This window comes from Vombatus ursinus, unplaced genomic scaffold (genome assembly GCF_900497805.2).
Source record: "Vombatus ursinus unplaced genomic scaffold, bare-nosed wombat genome assembly UNPS02014847.1, whole genome shotgun sequence".
In the NCBI taxonomy this organism is placed as follows: domain Eukaryota; kingdom Metazoa; phylum Chordata; class Mammalia; order Diprotodontia; family Vombatidae; genus Vombatus; species Vombatus ursinus.
The window spans coordinates 10402560-10409282 of record NW_020954625.1 but is presented as its reverse complement, the minus strand read 5'-3'; the positions used below and the strand labels follow the sequence as shown (position 1 = coordinate 10409282).

Here is a 6723-nt window from a genome sequence, read left to right as displayed (position 1 = left end):
CCCACGATCTCAGAACAAGGACAACAAATACTCTTCTTTGGTAAATAGTTAGAAATGTCTTATTCTGTGGCTGACTTTCAGTAGCAACAGTAGCCATATTGCTAAATAATAGACTTGGAAAAACAAAATTGACCTCAGTGATAGCATCTCCCATTTCTATAGTGATTTAAGGAAAGGTAGAGGATAGAAAGGACAGGACCCCTGCTCAATGTCAATGGAACCATTACAATTGCCATGTCATGATAATTGTCAGAAAGCTGTCCAACTTTAATTTAGCTACTGTTTTCTCTGCCAAGGTGGGGATGATCTTTAAGCTGAAAAGATAGAACAAAAATTACTATGAGGAAGTGAAAATATGTTAGATTATAGTAAGAGGGAACATAACTGCCCTTGATGAGTAGAAGTCACTAGTTCTAGATGGACTACATTCTATGGTGTTGAAAGAACTGACAAGTGTAGAGTCAACAGTGATCATGAAAAAAGATTATAGGGAATGAGAAAAGTGCTACTGGATTTGTGAAGGGAAAAAGTTATCCCAATTAAAAGAAACAAAAGGGAGAGATGTCTGAAAACTATGGGTCTTGCCAGTTTGTCTTTGACATCTGGCAAAATTTTAGGACATATTATTAGTTAAGATGTTTTAATGAAGCATTTTTAAAACATTCATTTTCTCTCCCCAACCTCTGTTTTTTTTTTTTTAACTCCAATCATACTATCCACCTTTGAAACAGAAAACTATTAAGTGAGCAAAACTACTCAGTGCAGTGACCATATCTTCTGGAGTATACATTATTCCATAAACCTAATCCATTGCTTGTTTACTCAAAGAAAGGTAAAACATTCCAACATCATTGTTCTGGGACTTTTGTTGAGCAGATTCTCTGTCTTTTTGTATCGTTTTGTTTAATAGTGTTACAATCATTGTGCATATTGTTCTCCTGGTTCTATTTTATTCATTTTGCATCAATTTATATATGTTCCCCTATGGTTCTCTAAATTTCTTTGTCCCTTATTTCTTATGATATAATAGCATTACATTACATTCATGTATACAATTTTTCAACTACCTTCAACAAATGTTTGGTTTTTACCACTGTAAAAGTAATGTCATGGGCATTTTGGAATAATGGGCACTTTTGTTTCTATCGCTCTTTTTTGTTTTTGTTTTCGGTTTTTTTTTGGAGATTATATGCCCAGTATTGTGATTACTCAGTCAAATTATATGAACATTTAAATGGCTTTAACTCTCAGGGTTCCAAATTGCTTTCTAAAATTATTTGACCGATTCAGAACTTCCCCAACTGTATATAATGTGCCTGTATTTCTATAGCTCCTTCAATAGTTACTATTTTTATCTTTTATTTTCTTTGACTATTTTCTAGTAGATGATAAACCAAAAGTTTCACTTTTCATTTTTCTTATTATTTATGATTTGTATCATTTTTCTTATGATTGTCAAGAGATTTCATATTTTTAATGGAACAGGGAAACATTTATTTAAAATATGTAACTGACACATATTTAACCCATATTTGTAGTAAAGGATTTTTATAAAAAAAAGAATAAATAGCTTCATGACACAATTAGTATAAGAAATGTCCACATTGGGGACCTCTTTGTAGTGTAAAAACACCATACATCTGAAAGTACTTTGTGTATAAAAGTTACCAATGATGCTTCTATGCATAACAATTTAAAAGTTCAACATGAATTGAATCCAAATATGCAATTTATGCAAGCTATTCACAGCTAGTCAGTGATGCACAACACTAACACTTTTAGTTCCACTTGGTATTAAGTCATCCAAAGTAAGAGTAGCATCCATTCTTTAGAGATGACTTCTATAAAGTTTGTAGATAAAAGCTATTATCTTTGATACTGCAGATGTTGCCAAAGCAACTATATAATGATGTTTAAAGTGGCCAAGGCAAGTCACTGAAGCCAGCAGGCTAGCAAGACCAGCATCTGTTTCCATTAGGCTCAAGGTGACTGTCATTGCTGCTTCATCACTATTAGAATTGCTGAAACCTTTGTCATTATCCATCATGTCTAATCCAATTCAGGAGTTCTCATTAAGAATAAAGGAACTCTTAGAATACGGATAGCTAGGGTTATCTTGGATGTGCCCTAGTAAGAGGCCAACAGAAGGAATATCTGGCATCCCTCTGTTGAGTGTCTTTTTGCTGGCTGTGGAAGATGCATCAGGGAAAGGTGTGCCTGTGATGTTCAGTCGACTGGAGACACAGCTAGAAGGTGAGGATCTTCTTGTCCTCTTTATCTCTGTGATTTTTCTGGGATCATTTGATCAATTTCCCTTGCTCCAGCTGGAATTCTAGGAACAGTAAGGTGGGTCCTCTTTTTTCCACCTTCTCCAAAGGGCAGTATGCTCTCCATTCTGTGGGGGAAGCTGTGAGCTATGGAAAACCTGAGCTCCCCCTTGTTAGCACATTCACTGAACACCCCAGCATTGGTTGAGAATCTTTTGATCAAGCGTTCATGAAACTGAAATTTATAGTAATTAGCTATAGATTTTTCTCTTCTCTGTAAAACCTGCCTATGGTAGGCCCTACATCATCTTGATTAAAATATCCCAAACAGGATGTGCCTGGAAGTTCTTGTGGTAAATGTAACAGGATAGTTGTCCACAAAACCAAACTTCCCACCAATCATATAGTGAAAATCATATTCTGCAGATTTCCCCCCCATTCAGTGCCTGTGGAATAACACAAGGATGTAACCATCCAATTGCTACAAGGCACCTGAGGTTACAGCCTTTATTATCTGGTTCATTATCCTTATCCAGGATAATTTTTGTGACTGATCAGTTTTTAAAAATACCCGTGCCATGTATGGCACAGAAGCTGTTTCGGTCTGCTTTTTATTTTTGGAGCAAATTGAGGCAAAGTCTTTGTCTTCAATTTTGACTAAAGGACATTTACATTTTATCCTACAGAAGAATGAACTCTGGCTTCAGAACATAGTCTTGATGGCACAAGGATTTATGCATCTATTAGTCTTTCTCTTGGAGCAATATCTGAAGAAGACAGTTGTTCCGTAACTTTGGCAATATCTTTAGGATGTAGACAATCAGATAAATTCTGAATAAGCATTCTGGCTATAGTTGAGGATTTAAAAACAGGTCCTGAAACATATAGTTTAATTTTTCCTCTGCCACATGTGATGACAAAGAGGCCTCTATCTATTCTCCTGAGAATGAGATGTTTTAGCTCATTATCTCACAGAAAAATAGGGTTCTGCAGTGGGTTGGTGATATCTCATCATGTTTTCATATGTTGAACAGTCATTCTTAATACAGTGAGCTTATCCAATTTTCTGTATATTGCATTGCATGTTGGTACCAAAGAAGCTAGTTTATCAATAAAACAGTTCATTTTATGTTAGCACTTTAAAAAAAAAATGATAGTACACTTCCCTGGCAACAAACTCTAATGTTAGGCTGGAGGGTTGGGATGCTAGATCTGTGAGAGGAAAGGTTCCTCTCTGCTCTGTGGCTCCCAGATAGATACTGTATCCTCATGCCACCAACATTAGGATATGAAGAAATGCAAGGACAGTGTCAAGCATAGGTATTTATGAGAAGTAATTTTTTTTCAGATGAAGTCTTTTTAAAATTTATTTATTTTTAGTTTTCAATATTCATTTCCACAAGATTGAGTTCCAAATTTTCTCTCCATCTCTCCCCTCTCCCCACCCCATGATGGCATACATTCTGATTACTCCTTCCCCCAGTCTGCCTTCTATAAACTCCTCCTTCTCTTATCCCCTTCCTTTTCTATTTTCCTGTAAGATAGATTTATATACCCCATTGCCTTTGTATCTTATTTCCCAGTTGCATGTTAAAACAATTTTTAACATTCATTTTTAAAACTTTGAGTTCCAAATTCTCACCATTCCTCCTTCCCTACTCATCCTCATTGAGAAGGCAAGCAATTCGATATAGGTTATACATTTGGAGTCATACAAAACACTTCCATGAGTCACATTGTGAAAGTCAAACTATATTTCCCTCTATCCTATACTGCCACCCCCATTTATTCTATTCTCTTCTTTGATCTTGTCCTTCCTCAAAAGTGTTTGCTTCTGATTATCCCCTCCCCCAATCTGCCTTCCCTTCTATCACCGCTCCCTCTCTTATCCCCTTCCCCCTTACTCTCCTGTAGGGTAAGATAGATTTCTATACCCAATTGAATGTGTATGTTATTCCCTCCTTCAGCCAAATCCAATGAAAGCAAGAGTCACTCATTCCCTCTCACCTTCCTCCACTTTCCCTCCACTGCAAAAGCTTTTTCTTGTCTGTTTTATGTGAGATAATTTATTCCATTCTACCTCTCCTTTTCTCCTTCTCCTAGTATAATCCTCTCTCACCCCTTAATTTTATTTTTTAAATATCACCCCTTCATCTTCAACTCATCCTGCGCCCTCTGTCTATATACTTCCCCTCTAACTACCCTAATAATGAGAAATGTCTTATGAATTACAAATATCATCTTTCCATGTTGGAATGTAAACAGCTCAACTTTAATAAGTACCTTATGATTTCTCTTTCCTGTTTACTTTTTCATGCTGCTCTTGAGTCTTGTATTTGCATAAAATTTTCTATTCAGCTCTGGTCTTTTCATCATTGAAAGTCCTCTATTTCATTGAATGTCCATTTTTTTCCTTGAAGGATTATATTCAGTTTTGCTGGGTGGGTGATTCTTGGTTTTAATCCTAGCTTCTTTGACCTCTGGAATATTATATTCCAAGCCCACAAGTCCCTTAATGTAGAAGCTGCTAAATCTTGTGTTATCTTGATTGCGTTTCCACAACACTTGAATTGTTTCTTTCTGGCTGCTTGCAATATTTCCTCCTTGACCTGGGAACTCTAGAATTGAGCTGTAATATTCTTAGGAGTTTTCCTTTTGGGATCTCTTTCAGGAAGTGATTAGTGGATTCTTTCAATTTCCATTTTACCCTCTTGTTATAGAATATCAGGGCAATTTCTTGAAAGAATAGGCTCTTTTTTTGATCATGGCTTTCAGGTGTCCAATAATTTTAAAATTCTCTCTCCTGGATCTCTTTTCCAGGTCAGTTGTTTTTTTAGAGAAATATTTCACATTGTCTTATTTTTTTTTTCATTCTTGGTTTTTGTTTTATAATTTCTTGATTTTTCATAGAGTCATTAGCTTCTATTTGCTCCATTCTACTTTGTAAGGAATTATTTTCTTCAGTGAGATTTTGGACCTCCTTTTCCATTTGGCCAATTATGCTTTTGAAGGTAATCTCCTCATTGGGTTTTTGGACTTCTTTTTGACATTTGGTCTAGTCTATTTTTAAGATGTTATTTTCTTAGTATTTTTTTGTATTTATCAGGCTATTGACTTGTTTTTCATGATTTTCTTGCATCACTCTCATTTCTCTTCCCAGTTTTTCCTCTATTTCTCTTACTTGCTTCTCAAAATCCTTTTTGAGCTCTTTCATGGCCTGAAACCAATTCATATTTTTCACTGCCATCACCACCACCCTGGGGCTGCACTGTGCTCCTCTCTCTCTCAGCTCTGATAGACCTTTCACATTGACCTTCTAAGTTGTCTTTGGCATTTGTGGGTTGAGAAGTCTGGAAACCACCACAGCTTCCCATGATTCAGTCCCCTGAGACCTGCTCTGGACTTCTGGCACCTGCTCTGTGCAGGCACAGCCCGTGTTTGACTACACTCCTCTCCCAGCTCAGTGCAACAGACCTTTTCTGTAGGGAAAGCTTAAGTGAGTCCTTGCTTTTATTCCACCATCTTGGCTCTACCCCTCACCCAGATGAAGTCTTTAACACAATAAAATTGCATATTCAGAAATAAAAGTCAGTCAAACCCAATTGGAGTAAGGAAGTAGGTGGAATAAGGACAAAAAATTCCTCTTTATCTTTTTTTTTTAAAGTATTTCAGTCATCTAAGTGAGTACCCTGTGGGGGAAAAGACAACAAAAACAGGCATAACAAAGAAAGAGTATTGTGCTTTCCTTAAACTTTCCTCTTTACCTTCTGCTGCTCTAGTCAACTGAGAGGCAGGCATTGGAAGAGGGGAACCATAGCTGCTGCTACCTGTTGCCCAGTTGCTTTAGGGAAGCCCCACCATCTCCCATATAGTTTCTCCTCTTTCCATGATTTCTCTTAGTCCTGCCCCAGCCCTAAACCATGCTATATACCCAGACACAGAGACATACAGACATATATATATGTGTATTTGTATATGTATACATACATACATATATATATATATATATATCTGTGTGTGTGTAATTTACCTCAGGAAATAAGTAAAAAACACCAAACAACTCAAAGTCTATGCAGATCTAGTCCATTCTTAACCCCTGGGTTCACATTCATATATACAAAATGTATGTAAAACAATTACAAAGAAGGTTTATAGAGGAAGATACTTAGAGATAAGGAGGGAAGAGGAGGAAATAAATAATGGCATATTTGGTCTTTCTGCACATCAGAAAACAATAGGAAATATTTCATGGGCCATGTAGTCATATTCTATAGCACTACTCATGTATTTTCAAAAAGACTACCAAGAAAATGTTTGGTATTTATGTGTCAATATCTGTTTCAGAGAATGAATAAGAAGGGAAATAATATAAAGAACTAAATGAGACCTTGAAAACTACATCTCTGTGTGTGTGTGTGTGTCTAAGTATGTGTGTGTGTGTGTTAGTGATTTTGAT

General features: G+C 36.3%; 1 pseudogene; it reads right to left on the bottom strand.

Moving 5' to 3' along the window:
• Positions 1 to 1913: 1913 nt before the first annotated feature.
• Positions 1914 to 3392, bottom strand: LOC114026944 (annotated as a pseudogene).
• Positions 3393 to 6723: the final 3331 nt, after the last annotated feature.